The sequence below is a fragment of the Vicugna pacos genome, unplaced genomic scaffold (genome assembly GCF_048564905.1).
Source record: "Vicugna pacos unplaced genomic scaffold, VicPac4 scaffold_14, whole genome shotgun sequence".
Lineage (NCBI taxonomy): Eukaryota > Metazoa > Chordata > Mammalia > Artiodactyla > Camelidae > Vicugna > Vicugna pacos.
The window spans coordinates 1,586,423-1,602,557 of record NW_027328735.1 but is presented as its reverse complement, the minus strand read 5'-3'; positions in this window follow the sequence as shown (position 1 = coordinate 1,602,557).

The window sequence follows — 16,135 nt, the reverse complement described above, 5'->3', positions numbered from 1 at the left end:
AATAATGAATATAGGATTTAGAATATATAATGAAGAACACAGAATATACAATATAGAATACGGAATGCAGAATATAGAATATAGTATATAGAATGTAGAACACAGAATATAGAATATGGAAAACAGAATACACAACACAGAATATAGAACATGTAACGCAGAACACAGAATTTAGTATAAAGAATACAGAATACAGAATTTAGAATTTAGAATACAGAATGTAGAGCACATAATATAGAATAGTGTATACGGAATGCAGAATATAGTATGTAGAATATAGAATGAATAACACAAAATGTAGAATAGAATAGAGAATATAAGACACAGAATTTAGAACATGGAATACAGAATACTAAATATAGAATTTAAAATATAGAATTTAGAACACAGAATATAGAATATAGAATACGGAATGCAGAATAAAAAATACAGAATATGGAATGTAGAACCCAGAATATAGAATATGGTAAACAGAATACAGAACCCCGAATTTAGAACTTGTAATGCAGAACACAGAATTTAGACTATAGAATATAGAATACTGAATATAGAATTTCGAATATAGAATGTAAAACACAGAATATTCAATATAGAATACCGTATGCAGAATATAGAATGTGGAATATAGAAAGAACAACACAAAATATAGAATATATAAAAGAGAATATAGAAGCCAGTATTTAGATCATGGAATGCAGAACACAGAATTTAGAATATAGAATACAGAATACTGAATTTAGAATTTTGAATATAGAATGTAGAACACCGAATTCAGAATATAGAATACAGAATACTGAATATAGGAATTAGAATAAAGAATATAGAAAACAGAACATAGAATATGGAAAATGAATGCAGAATATAGAATGTAGAATATAGAATTAAGAACACAAAATATTGAATATATAAAAGAGAATATAGAACCTAGAATTTAGTAATGGAATGCAGAACACAGGATTTAAATATATAATACAAAATACTGAATATAGAATTTAGAATATAGAATGTAGAACACAAAATATAGAATATGGAAAACAGAATACAGAACCCAAAATTTAGAACATGGAATGCAGAACACAGAATTTGGATTATAGAATACAGAATACTGAATATAGAATTTAGAATATAGAATGTAAAACACAGAATATAGAATATAGTATACGGAATTCAGAATATAGAATGTGGAATATAGAATGAAGAACACAAAATATAGAATATATAATAGAGAATATAGAAGCCAGAATTTAGAATATGGAATGCAGGACACAGAATTTAGAATATAGAATACAGAATACTGAATTTAGAATTTTGAATATAGAACGTAGAACAGAGAATTCAGGCTATAGAATACAGAATACTGAATATAGAATTTAGAATACAGAATATAGAACACAGAACATAAAACATTGAAAATGAAGGCAGAATATAGAATACAGAACACAATATAAAGAATATAAAATAGAGAATATAGAACTTAGAACTTAGTAATGGAATGCCGAACACAGAATTTAGAATATAGAAAACGGCATAGTGAATATAGAATTTAGAATATATAATGAAGAACACAGAATATACAATATAGAATATGGAATGCAGAATACAGAATACAGTATATAGAATGTAGAACACAGAATATAGAATATGGAAAACAGAATACAAACCCCGAATTTAGAACTTGTAATGCAGAACACAGAATTTAGACTATAGAATACAGAATACTGAATATAGAATTTAGAACATATAATGCAGAACACAGAATTTAGAATATAGAATGCAGAATACTGAATATAGAATATAGAACATGGAATGCAGAACACCGAATTAAGTATATAGAATATAGAATACTGAATATAGAATTTAGAATTAAAAATTTAGAACAAAGAATATATAATATAGACTACGGAATGCAAAATATAGAATGTAGAGTATAGAATGAAGAACACATTATATAGAATATACAATAGACAAGGTACAACCCAGAATGTAGAACATGTAATGCAGAACACAGAATTTAGAACTTACAATACAGAATACTGAATATAGAATTTAGAATATAGAATGTTGAACACAGAATGTAGAATACAGAATACGGAATGCAGAATAAAGAATACAGAATATGGAATGTAGAACCCAGAATATAGAATATGGAAAACAGAATACAGAACCCCGAATTTAGAACTTGTAATGCAGAACACAGAATTTAGACTATAGAATACAGAATACTGAATATAGAATTTCGAATATAGAATGTAAAACACAGAATATTCAATATAGAATACCGTATGCAGAATATAGAATGTGGAATATAGAAAGAACAACACAAAATATAGAATATATAAAAGAGAATATAGAAGCCAGTATTTAGATCATGGAATGCAGAACACAGAATTTAGAATATAGAATACAGAATACTGAATTTAGAATTTTGAATATAGAATGTAGAACACCGAATTCAGAATATAGAATACAGAATACTGAATATAGGAATTAGAATACAGAATATAGAAAACAGAATATAGAATATGGAAAATGAATGCAGAATATAGAATGTAGAATATAGAATTAAGAACACAAAATATTGAATATATAAAAGAGAATATAGAACCAATAATTTAGTAATGGAATGCAGAACACAGAATTTAAATATATAATACAAAATACTGAATATAGAATTTAGAATATAGAATGTAGAACACAAAATATAGAATATGGAAAACAGAATACAGAACCCAAAATTTAGAACATGGAATGCAGAACACAGAATTTGGATTATAGAATACAGAATACTGAATATAGAATTTAGAATATAGAATGTAAAACACAAAATATAGAATCTACTATACGGAATGCAGAATATAGAATGCAGAATATAGAATGTAGAATATAGAATGAAGAACAAAAAATTAAGATTATAAAAAAGAGAATATAGAACTTAGAATTTAGTAATGGAATGCCGAACACAGAATTTAGAAAATAGTATATGAATACTGAATATAGAATTTAGAATATATAATGAAGAAGACAAAATATAGAATATAGAATACTGAATGAAGAATATACAATACAGTATACAGAATGTAGAACACAGAATATAGAACATGGAAAAGAGAATACAGAACCCAAAATTTAGAACATGGAATTCAGAACACAGAATTTAAATTATAGAATACAGAATACTGAATATAGAATTTAGAATATAGAATGTAAAACACAGAATATAGAATATAGTATACGGAATGCAGAATATAGAATGTGGAAAATAGAATGCAGAAAACAGAATATAGAATATAGAAAGAGAATATAGAACCCAGAATTTAGATAATGGAATGCAGAACACAGAATTTAGAATATAGAATACAGAATAGAGAATATAGAATTTAGAATATAGAATGAAGAACACATAATATAGAATATAGAATACGGAATGCAGACTATACTATGTAGAATATAGAATGAAAAACACACAATATAGAATAGATTAGAAAATATAGAACCCAGAATTTAGAACATGGAATGCAGAATAGAGAGTTTAGGTTATAGAATATATAATACTGAATATAGAATTTCGAATATAGAATGTAAAACACAGAATATTCAATATAGAATACCGTATGCAGAATATAGAATGTGGAATATAGAAAAACAACACAAAATATAGAATATATAAAAGAGAATATAGAAGCCAAAATTTAGATCATGGAATGCTGAACACAGAATTTAGAATATAGAATACAGAATACTGAATTTAGAATTTTGAATATAGAATGTAGAACACCGAATTCAAAATACAGTATACAGAATACTGAATATAGGAATTAGAATACAGAATATAGAACACAGAACATAGAATATGGAAAATGAATGCAGAATATAGAATGTAGAATATAGAATTAAGAACACAAAATATTGAATATATAAAAGAGAATATAGAACCTAGAATTTAGTAATGGAATTCAGAACACAGAATTAAAATATATAATACAAAATACTGAATATTGAATTTAGAATATAGAATGTAGAACACAAAATATAGAATATGGAAAACAGAATACAGAACCCAAAATTTAGAACATGGAATGCAGAACACAGAATTTAGATTATAGAATACAGAATACTGAATATAGAATTTAGAATATAGAATGTAAAACACAGAATATAGAATATAGAATACCGTATGCAGAATATAGAATGTGGAATATAGAAAAACAACACAAAATATAGAATATATAAAAGAGAATATAGAAGCCAAAATTTAGAACATGGAATGCAGAACACAGAATTTAGAATATAGAATACAGAATACTGAATTTAGAATTTTGAATATAGAATGTAGAACACCGAATTCAAAATATAGTATACAGAATACTGAATATAGGAATTAGAATACAGAATATAGAACACAGAATATAGAATATGGAAAATGAATGCAGAATATAGAATGTAGAATATAGACTTAAGAACACAAAATATTGAATATATAAAAGAGAATATAGAACCTAGAATTTAGTAATGGAATTCAGAACACAGAATTAAAATATATAATACAAAATACTGAATATTGAATTTAGAATATAGAATGTAGAACACAAAATAGAGAATATGGAAAACAGAATACAGAACCCAAAATTTAGAACATGGAATGCAGAACACAGAATTTCGATTATAGAATACAGAATACTGAATATAGAATTTAGAATACAGAATATAGAACACAGAACATAGAACATAGAAAATGAATGCAGAATATAGAATGCAGAACACAATATAAATAATATAAAATAGAGAATATATAACTTAGAAATTAGTAATGGAATGCCGAACCCAGAATTTAGAATATAGAATACGGAATAGTGAATATAGGATTTAGAATATATAATGAAGAACACAAAATATACAATATAGAATACGGAATGCAGAATATAGAATACAGTATATAGAATGTAGAACACAGAATATAGAATATGGAAAACAGAATACAAACCCAGAATTTAGAACATGGGATGCAGAACACAGAATTAAGTATAAAGAATACAGAATACAGAATTTAGAATTTAGAATACAGAATGAAGAACACATAATATAGAATAGTGTATACGGAATGCAGAATATAGTATGTAGAATATAGAATGAAAAACACAAAATGTAGAAAAGAATAGAGAATATAGGACACAGAATATAGAACATGGAATGCAGAACACAAAATTTAGAATATGTAATACAGAATACTGAATATAGAATTTAAAATATAGAATTTAGAACACAGAATATAGAAAATAGAATACGGAATGCAGAACAAAGAATACAGAATATAGAATGTAGAACACAGAATATAGAATATGGAAAACAGAATACAGAACCCCGAATTTAGAACTTGTAAGGCAGAACACAATATTTAGACGATAGAATACAGAATACTGAATATAGAATTTAGAATATAGAATGTAGAACACAGAATATAGAATATAAAATACAGAATTTAGAATATGATATGCCGAACACTGAATATTGAAAATAGAATACAGAATACTGAATATAGAATTTAGAACATATAATGCAGAACACAGAATTTAGAATATAGAATACAGGATACTGAATATAGAATATAGAACATGGAATGCAGAACACCAAATTTAGTATATAGATTATAGAATAGTGAATATAGAATTTAGAATTAAAAATTTAGAACAAAGAATATATAATATAGACTACGGAATGCAAAATATAGTATGTAGAGTATAGAATGAAGAACACATTATATAGAATATACAATAGACAATGTACAACACAGAATGTAGAACATGTAATGCAGAACACAGAATTTAGAACTTACAATACAGAATACTGAATATAGAATTTAGAATATAGAATGTAGAACACAGAACTTAGAATACAGATTATAGAATACAGAATTAAGCACATGGAATGCAGAAAACAGAATTTAGAAAATAATATATGAATACTGAATATAGAATTTAGCATATATAATGTAGAACACAGAATATACAATGTAGAATTCGGAATGCAGAATATAGAATACAGAATATAGAATGTAGCACACAGAATATAGACTATGGAAAACAGAATACAGAACCCAGAATTTAGAATATGGAATGCAGAACACAGAATTTAGAATATAGAACACAGAATAATGAATATAGAATTTAGAACATAGAATGCAGAACACAGAATTTAGAATATAGAATGTAGAACACAGAATATAGAATATAGCATAGAGTATATAGAATTCAGAATATAGAACATGGAATGCATAACACAGAATTAAGAATATAGAATACAGAATACTGAATATTGAATTTAGAACATATAATGCAGAACACAGAATTTAGAATATAGAATACTGAATACTGAATATAGAATTAGAATACAGAATGTAGAGCACATAGTATGGAATATAGAATACGGAATGCAGAATATAGTATGTAGAATATAGAATGAAAAACACAAAATATAGAATAGAGTAGAGAATATACAACTCAGAATTTAGAACATGGAATGCAGAATACAGTATTTAGATTATAGAATACACAATTCTTAACATAGAATTTAGAATATAGAATGTAAAACACAGAATATAGAATATAGAATACGGAATGCAGAATATACAATGTGGAATATAGAATGAAGAACACAAAATATAGAATATATAAAAGAGAATATAAGACCCAGAATTTAGAAATGGAATGCAGCACACAGAATTTAGAATATAGAATACATAATACTGAATACAGAATTTAGAACATATGATGCAGAACACAGAATTTAGAAAACAGAAAGCAGAATACTGAATATTGAAATTAGAACATGAAATGCAGAACATAGATCTTAGAATATAGAATAAAAATTACTGAATATAGAATTTAGAAAATACAATGTAGAACACAGAATATAGAATAGAGAATATAGAACCCAGAATTTAGAACATGGAATGTAGAACACAGAATTTAGAAAATATAATACAGAATAATAAAAATAGAATTTAGAATATAGAACGTAGGACACAGAATATAGAATATAGAATAAGGAAAGCAGAATATAGATTACAGAATATAGAATGCAGAACACAGAATATAGAATATGGAAAACAGAATACAGAACCCAGAATTTTGAACATGGAATTCAGAACACAGAATTTAGAATATAGAACACAGAATAATGAATATAGAATTTAGAACATAGAATGCAGAACTCAGAATTTTGACAATAGAATACAGAATAATGAATACAGAATTTAGAATATTGAATGAAGAACACAGATTATAGAATATAGAATACAAAGTATAGAATCCAGAATTTAGAACATTGAATGCAAACACAGAATTAAGAATATATAATACAGAATAGTGAATATAGAATTTAGAACATAGAATGCAGAACACATAATTTAGAATATAGAGTATAAAACACTGAAAATAGAATATAGAACATGGAATGCTGAACACAGTATTTGGAATATAGAATACAGAATACTGGATATAGAATTTAGAACATAGAATATAGAACACAGAATAAAGAATATAGAATCCAGAATTTAGAACATGATATGCAGAACACTGAATTTAGAAAATAGAATACAGTCTACTTAATATAGAATTTAGAACATAGAAAGCAGAACACAGAATTTAGTATATAGAATATGGATTACTGAATATAGAATTTAGAATTAAGAATTTAGAACTCAGAATTTAGAATATAGACAACGGAATGCAAAATATAGTATGTAGAGTATAGAATGAAGAACTCACAATATAGAATATAGAACAGACAATATAGAACCCAGAATTAAGAACATGGAAAGCAGAACAGAGAATTTAGAATATAGAATACAGAATACTGAATATAGAATTTAGAATTTCGAATGTAGAACACAGAATATTGAATATAGTATAGAGAATATAGAATTCAGAATTTAGAATATGGAATGCAGAACACAGAATTTAGAATATAGAATAGGTAATAATGAATATAGAATTTAGAATATTGAATGCAGAAAACAGAATTTAGACAATAGAATACATAATACTGAATATAGAATTTAGAATATAGAATGTAGAACACAGAATATAGAATATAGAATCCAGAATTTAGAAAATGAAATTCAGAACACTTAATCTGGAAAGTAGAATGCAGAATACTGAATATAGAATTTAGAATATAGAATGCAGAACACAGAATGTAGAATACAGAAAACAGAATACTGAATATAGAATTTAGATCATGGAATTCAGAACATAGAATTTAGAATAGAGAAAAAATATACTGAATATAGAATTTAGAATATATAATGTAGAACACAGAATATATAATAGAGAATATAGAATCCACAATTTAGAACATGGAATGTAGAACACAGAATTTAGAAAATAGAATACAGAATACAGAAAACAGAATTTAGAATATAGAATATAGGACACAGCATATAGAATATAGTATACGGGAAGCAGAATATAGAATACAGAATATAGAATGTAGAACACAGAGTATAGAATATGGAAAACAGAATACAGAATCCAGAATTTTTAACATGGAATTCAGAACACACATTTTTGAATATATAACACAGAAAAATGAATATAGAATTTACAACATAGAAAGCAGAACACAGAATTTAGACCATATAATACAGAATACTGAATATAGAATTTCGAATATAGAATGTAAAACACAGAATATATAATATAGAATTCGGAATGCAGAATATAGAATGTAGAACACAGAGTATACAATATGGAAAACAGAATACAGAACCCAGAATTTATAACATGGAATGCAGAACACAAAATATAGACTATACAATACAGAATACTGAATATAGAATTTAGAACACATAATGCAGACCACAGAATTTAGAATATAGAATATAGAATACTGAATATAGAATATAGAACATGGAATGAAGAACACCGAATTTAGTATATAGAATATAGAATACTGAATATAGAATTTAGAATTAAAAATTTAGAACAAAGAATATATAATATAGACTACGGAATGCAAAATATTGTATGTAGAGTATAGAATGAAGAACACATTATATAGAAAATACAATAGTCAATGTAGAACCCAGAATGTAGAACATGTAATGCAGAACACAGAATTTAGAACTTACAATACAGAATACTGAATATAGAATTTAGAATATAGAATGTAGAACACAGAACATAGGATACAGATTATAGAATACAGAATTTAGCACATGGAATGCAGAACACAGAATTTAGAAAATAGAATATGAATACTGAATATAGAATTTAGCATATAGAATGTAGAACACAGAATATACAATGTAGAATTCGGAATGCAGAATATAGAATACAGAATATAGAATGTAGAACACAGAATATAGACTACGGAAAACAGAATACAGAACCCAGAATTTAGAATATGGAATGCAGAACCCAGAATTTAGAATATAGAACACAGAATAATGAATATAGAATTTAGAACATAGAATGCAGAACACAGAATTTAGAATATAGAATGTAGAACACAGAATATAGAATATAGCATAGAGTATATAGAATTCAGAATTTAGAACATGGAATGCATAACACAGAATTAAGAATATAGAATACAGAATCCTGAATATTGAATTTAGAACATATAATGCAGAACACAGAATTTAGAATATAGAATACTGAATACTGAATATAGAATTAGAATACAGAATGTAGAGCACATAGTATGGAATATAGAATACGGAAGGCAGAATATAGTATGTAGAATATAGAATGAAAAACACAAAATATAGAATAGAGTAGAGAATACAGAACTCAGAATTTAGAACATGGAATGCAGAACACAGAATTTAGATTATAGAATACACAATTCTTAATATAGAATTTAGAATATAGAATGTAAAACACAGAATATAGAATATAGAATACGGAATGCAGAATATAGAATGTGGAATATAGAATGAAGAACACAAAATATAGAATATATAAAAGAGAATATAAAACCCAGAATTTAGAAATGGAATGCAGAACACAGAATTTAGAATATAGAATACATAATACTGAATACAGAATTTAGAACATATGATGCAGAACACAGAATTTAGAATACAGAAAGCAGAATACTGAATATAGAATTTAGAACATGAAATGCAGAACATAGAATTTAGAATATAGAATAAAAAATACTGAATATAGAATTTAGAAAATAGAATGTAGAACACAGAATATAGAATAGAGAATATAGAACCCAGAATTTAGAACATGGAATGTAGAACACAGAATTTAGAAAATAGAATAGAGAATAATAAAAATAGAATTTACAATATAGAATGCAGGACCCAGAATATAGAATATAGAATAAGGAAAGCAGAATATAGATTACAGAATATACAATGTAGAACACAGAATATAGAATATGGAAAACAGAATACAGAACCCAGAATTTTGAACATGGAATTCGGAACACAGAATTTAGAATATAGAACACAGAATAATGAATATAGAATTTAGAACATAGAATGCAGAACTCAGAATTTTGACAATAGAATACAGAATAATGAATACAGAATTTAGAATATTGAATGAAAAACACAGATTATAGAATATAGAATACAAAGTATAGAATCCAGAATTTAGAACATTGAATGCAAACACAGAATTTAGAATATATAATACAGAATAGTGAATATAGGATTTAGAACATAAAATGCAGAACACATAATTTAGAATATAGAATATAAAACACTGAAAATAGAATATAGAACATGGAATGCTGAACACAGTATTTAGAATTTAGAATAAAGAATACTGGATATAGTATTTAGAACATAGAATGTAGAACACAGAATAGAGAATATAGAATCCAGAATTTAGAACATGATATGCAGAACACTGAATTTAGAAAATAGAATACAGTATACTGAATATAGAATTTAGAACATAGAAAGCAGAACACAGAATTTAGTATATAGAATATGGATTACTGAATATAGAATTTAGAATTAAGAATTTAGAACTCAGAATTTAGAATATAGACAACGGAATGCAAAATATAGTATGTAGAGTATAGAATGAAGAACTCACAATATAGAATATAGAACAGACAATATAGAACCCAGAATTTAGAACATGGAAAGCAGAACAGAGAATTTAGAATATAGAATACAGAATACTGAATATAGAATTTAGAATTTCGAATGTAGAACACAGAATATTGAATATAGAATAGAGAATATAGAATTCAGAATTTCGAATATGGAATGCAGAACACAGAATTTAGAATATAGAATAGGTAATAATGAATATAGAATTTAGAATATTGAATGCAGAAAACAGAATTTAGACAATAGAATACATAATACTGAATATAGAATTTAGAATATAGAATGTAGAACACAGAATATAAAATATAGAATCCAGAATTTAGAAAATGAAATTCAGAACACTGAATCTGGAAAATAGAATGCAGAATACTGAATATAGAATTTAGAATATAGAATGCAGATCACAGAATTTATTATATAGACTATAGAATACTGAATATAGAATTTAGAATTTAGAACTTAGAACTCAGAATTTAGAATATAGAATACGGAATGCAAAATATTGTATGTAGAGTATAGAATGAAGAACACACAATATCGAATATAGAATAGAGGATATAGAACACAGAATTTAGAACATGGAACGCTGAACACAGAATATAGAAAATAGAATACAGAATTCTGAATATAGAATTTAGAATATAGAATGTAGAACACAGAATATAGAATATAGAATACAGGATACTAAATATAGAATATAGAACATGCAATGCAGAACACAGAATTTATAATAAAGAATACAGAATACTGAATATAGAATTTAGAATATAGAATCTGTAACACAGAATATAGAATATAGAATAGAGAATATACAACCCAGAATTAAGAGCATGGAATGCAGAAAATAGAATTTAGACTATAGAACACAGAATACTGAATATAGAATTTAGAATATAGAATGTAGAACACAGAATATAGAATATACAATAGAGAATATAGAACACAGAATTTAGAACATGGAATGCAGAACACAGAAATTAGAACTTGGATTGCAGAACACAGAATTTTGAATTTACAATACAGAATACAGAATATACAATTTAGAACATAGAATGCAGACCACAGAATGTAGAATACAGAAAAAAGGATACTGAATATAGAATTTAGATCATGGAATTCAGAACATAGAATTTAGAATAGAGAAAAAAATATACTGAATATAAAATTTAGAATATAGAATATAGAACACAGAATATATAATAGAGAATATAGAATCCACAATTTAGAACATGGAATGTAGAACACAGAATTTAGAAAATAGAATACAGAATACTGAAAATAGAATTTAGAATATAGAATATAGGACGCAGCATATAGAATATAGCATACGGGAAGCAGAATATAGAATACAGAATATAGAATGTAGAACACAGAATATAGAATATGGAAAACAGAATACAGAATCCAGAATTTGGAACATGGAATTCAGAACACAGATTTTTGAATATAGAACACAGAAAAATGAATATAGGATTTAGAACATAGAAAGCAGAACACAGAATTTAGAACATATAATACAGAATACTGAATATAGAATCTCGAATATAGAATGTAAAACACAGAATATATAATATAGAATTCGGAATGCAGAATATAGAATGTAGAACACAGAGTATAGAATATGGAAAACAGAATACAGAACCCAGAATTTATAACATGGAATGCAGTACAGAAAATATAGACTATGGAATACAGAATACTGAATATAGAATTTAGAACATATAATGCAGACCACAGAATTTAGAATATAGAATACAGAATACTGAATACAGAATATAGAACATGGAATGCAGAACACCGAATTTAGTATATAGAATATAGAATACTGAATATAGAATTTAGAATTAAAAATTTAGAACAAAGAATATATAATATAGACTACGGAATGCAAAATATAGTATGTAGAGTATAGAATGAAGAACACATTATATAGAATATACAATAGACAATGAAGAACCCAGAATGCAGAACATGTAATGCAGAACACAGAATTTAGAACTTACACTACAGAATACTGAATATAGAATTTAGAATATAGAATGTAGAACACAGAACATAGAATACAGATTATAGAATACAGAATTTAGCACATGGAATGCAGAACACAGAATTTATTATATAGACTATAGAATACTGAATATAGAATTTAGAATTTAGAACTTAGAACTCAGAATTTAGAATATAGAATACGGAATGCAAAATATTGTATGTAGAATATAGAATGAAGAACACACAATATCGAATATAGAATAGAGGATATAGAACACAGAATTTAGAACATGGAACGCTGAACACAGAATATAGAAAATAGAATACAGAATTCTGAATATAGAATTTAGAATATAGAATGTAGAACACAGAATATAGAATATAGAATACAGGATACTAAATATAGAATATAGAACATGCAATGCAGAACACAGAATTTAGAATATAGAATACAGAATACTGAATATAGAATTTAGAATAAAGAATCTGTAACACAGAATATAGAATATAGAACAGAGAATATAGAACCCAGAATTAAGAGCATGGAATGCAGAAAACAGAATTTAGAATATAGAATACAGAATACTGAATATAGAATTTAGAATATAGAATGTAGAACACAGAATATAGAATATAGAATAGAGAATATAGAACCCAGAATTTAGAACATGGAATGCAGAACACATAGTTTAGATTATAGAATACAGAATACTGAATATAGAATTTCGAAAATAAAATGTAAAACACAGAATATAGAATATATTATACGGAATGCAGAATATAGAATGTGGAAAATAGAATGAAGAAAACAGAATATAGAATACAGAAAGAGAATATAGAACCCAGAATTTAGATCATGGAATGCAGAACACAGAATTTAGAATATAGAATACAGAATAGAGAATATAGAATTTAGAATATAGAATGAAGAACACATAATATAGAATATAGAATACGGAATGCAGACTATAATATGTAGAATATAGAATGAAAAACACACAATATAGAATAGATTAGAGAATATAGAACCCAGAATTTACAACATGGAATGAAGAATGCAGAGTTTATGTTATAGAATACAGAATACTGAATATAGAATTTCGAATATACAATGTAAAACACAGAATATTCAATATAGAATACCGTATGCAGAATATAGAAGGTGGAATATAGAAAGAACAACACAAAATATAGAATATATAAAAGAGAATATAGAAGCCAGTATTTAGATCATGGAATGCAGAACATAGAATTTAGAATATAGAATACAGAATACTGAATTTAGAATTTTGAATATAGAATGTAGAACACCGAATTCAGAATATAGAATACAGAATACTGAATATAGGAATTAGAATACAGAATATAGAAAACAGAACATAGAATATGGAAAATGAATGCAGAATATAGAATGTAGAATATAGAATTAAGAACACAAAATATTGAATATATAAAAGAGAATATAGAACCTAGAATTTAGTAATGGAGTGCAGAACACAGAATTTAAATATATAATACAAAATACTGAATATAGAATTTAGAATATAGAATGTAGAACACAAAATATAGAATATGGAAAACAGAATAAAGAACCCAAAATTTAGAACATGGAATGCAGAACACAGAATTTAGATTATAGAATACAGAATACTGAATATAGAATTTAGAATATAGAATGTAAAACACAGAATATAGAATATAGTATACGGAATTCAGAATATAGAATGTGGTATATAGAATGAAGAACCCAAAATATAGAATATATAATAGAGAATATAGAAGCCAGAATTTAGAATTTGGAATGCAGGACACAGAATTTAGAATATAGAATACAGAATACTGAATTTAGAATGTTGTATTTAGAACGTAGGACAGAGAATTCAGACTATAGAATACAGAATACTGAATATAGAATTTAGAATACAGAATATAGAACACAGGACATAGAACACAGAAAATGAATGCAGAATATAGAATGCAGAACACAATATAAAGAATATAAAATATAGAATATAGAACTTAGAATTTAGTAATGGAATGCCGAACACAGAATTTAGAATATAGAATAAGGAATAGTGAATATAGAATTTAGAATATATAATGAAGAACACAGAATATACAATATAGAATACGGAATGCAGAATACAGAATACAGTATATAGAATATAGAACAAAGAATATAGAATATGGAAAACAGGATACAAAACCCGGAATTTAGAACTTGTAATGCAGAACACAGAATTTAGACTATAGAATACAGAATACTGAATATAGAATTTAGAACATATAATGCAGAACACAGAATTTAGAATATAGAATACAGAATACTGAATATAGAATTTAGAACATGGAATGCAGAACACCGAATTTAGTATATAGAATATAGAATACTGAATATAGAATTTAGAATTAAAAATTTAGAACAAAGAATATATAATATAGACTACGGAATGCAAAATATAGTATGTAGAGTATAGAATGAAGAACACATTATATAGAATATACAATAGACAATGTACAACCCAGAATGTAGAACATGTAACGCAGAACACAGAATTTAGAACTTACAATACAGAATACTGAATATAGAATTTAGAATATAGAATGTAGAACACAGAACATAGAATACAGATTATAGAATACAGAATTAAGCACATGGAATGCAGAACACAGAATTTAGAAAATAGTATATGAATACTGAATATAGAATTTAGCATATAGAATATAGAACACAGAATATACAATGTAGAATTCGGAATGCAGAATACAGAATACAGAATTTAGAATATAGAACACAGAATAATGAATATAGAATTTAGAACATAGAATGCAGAATACAGAATTTAGAATATAGAATGTAGAACACAGAATATAGAATATAGCATAGAGGATATAGAATTCAGAATTTAGAACATGGAATGCATAACACAGAATTAAGAATATAGAATACAGAATCCTGAATATTGAATTTAGAACATATAATGCAGAACACAGAATTTAGAATATAGAATACTGAATACTGAATATAGAATTAGAATACAGAATGTAGAGCTCATAGTATGGAAT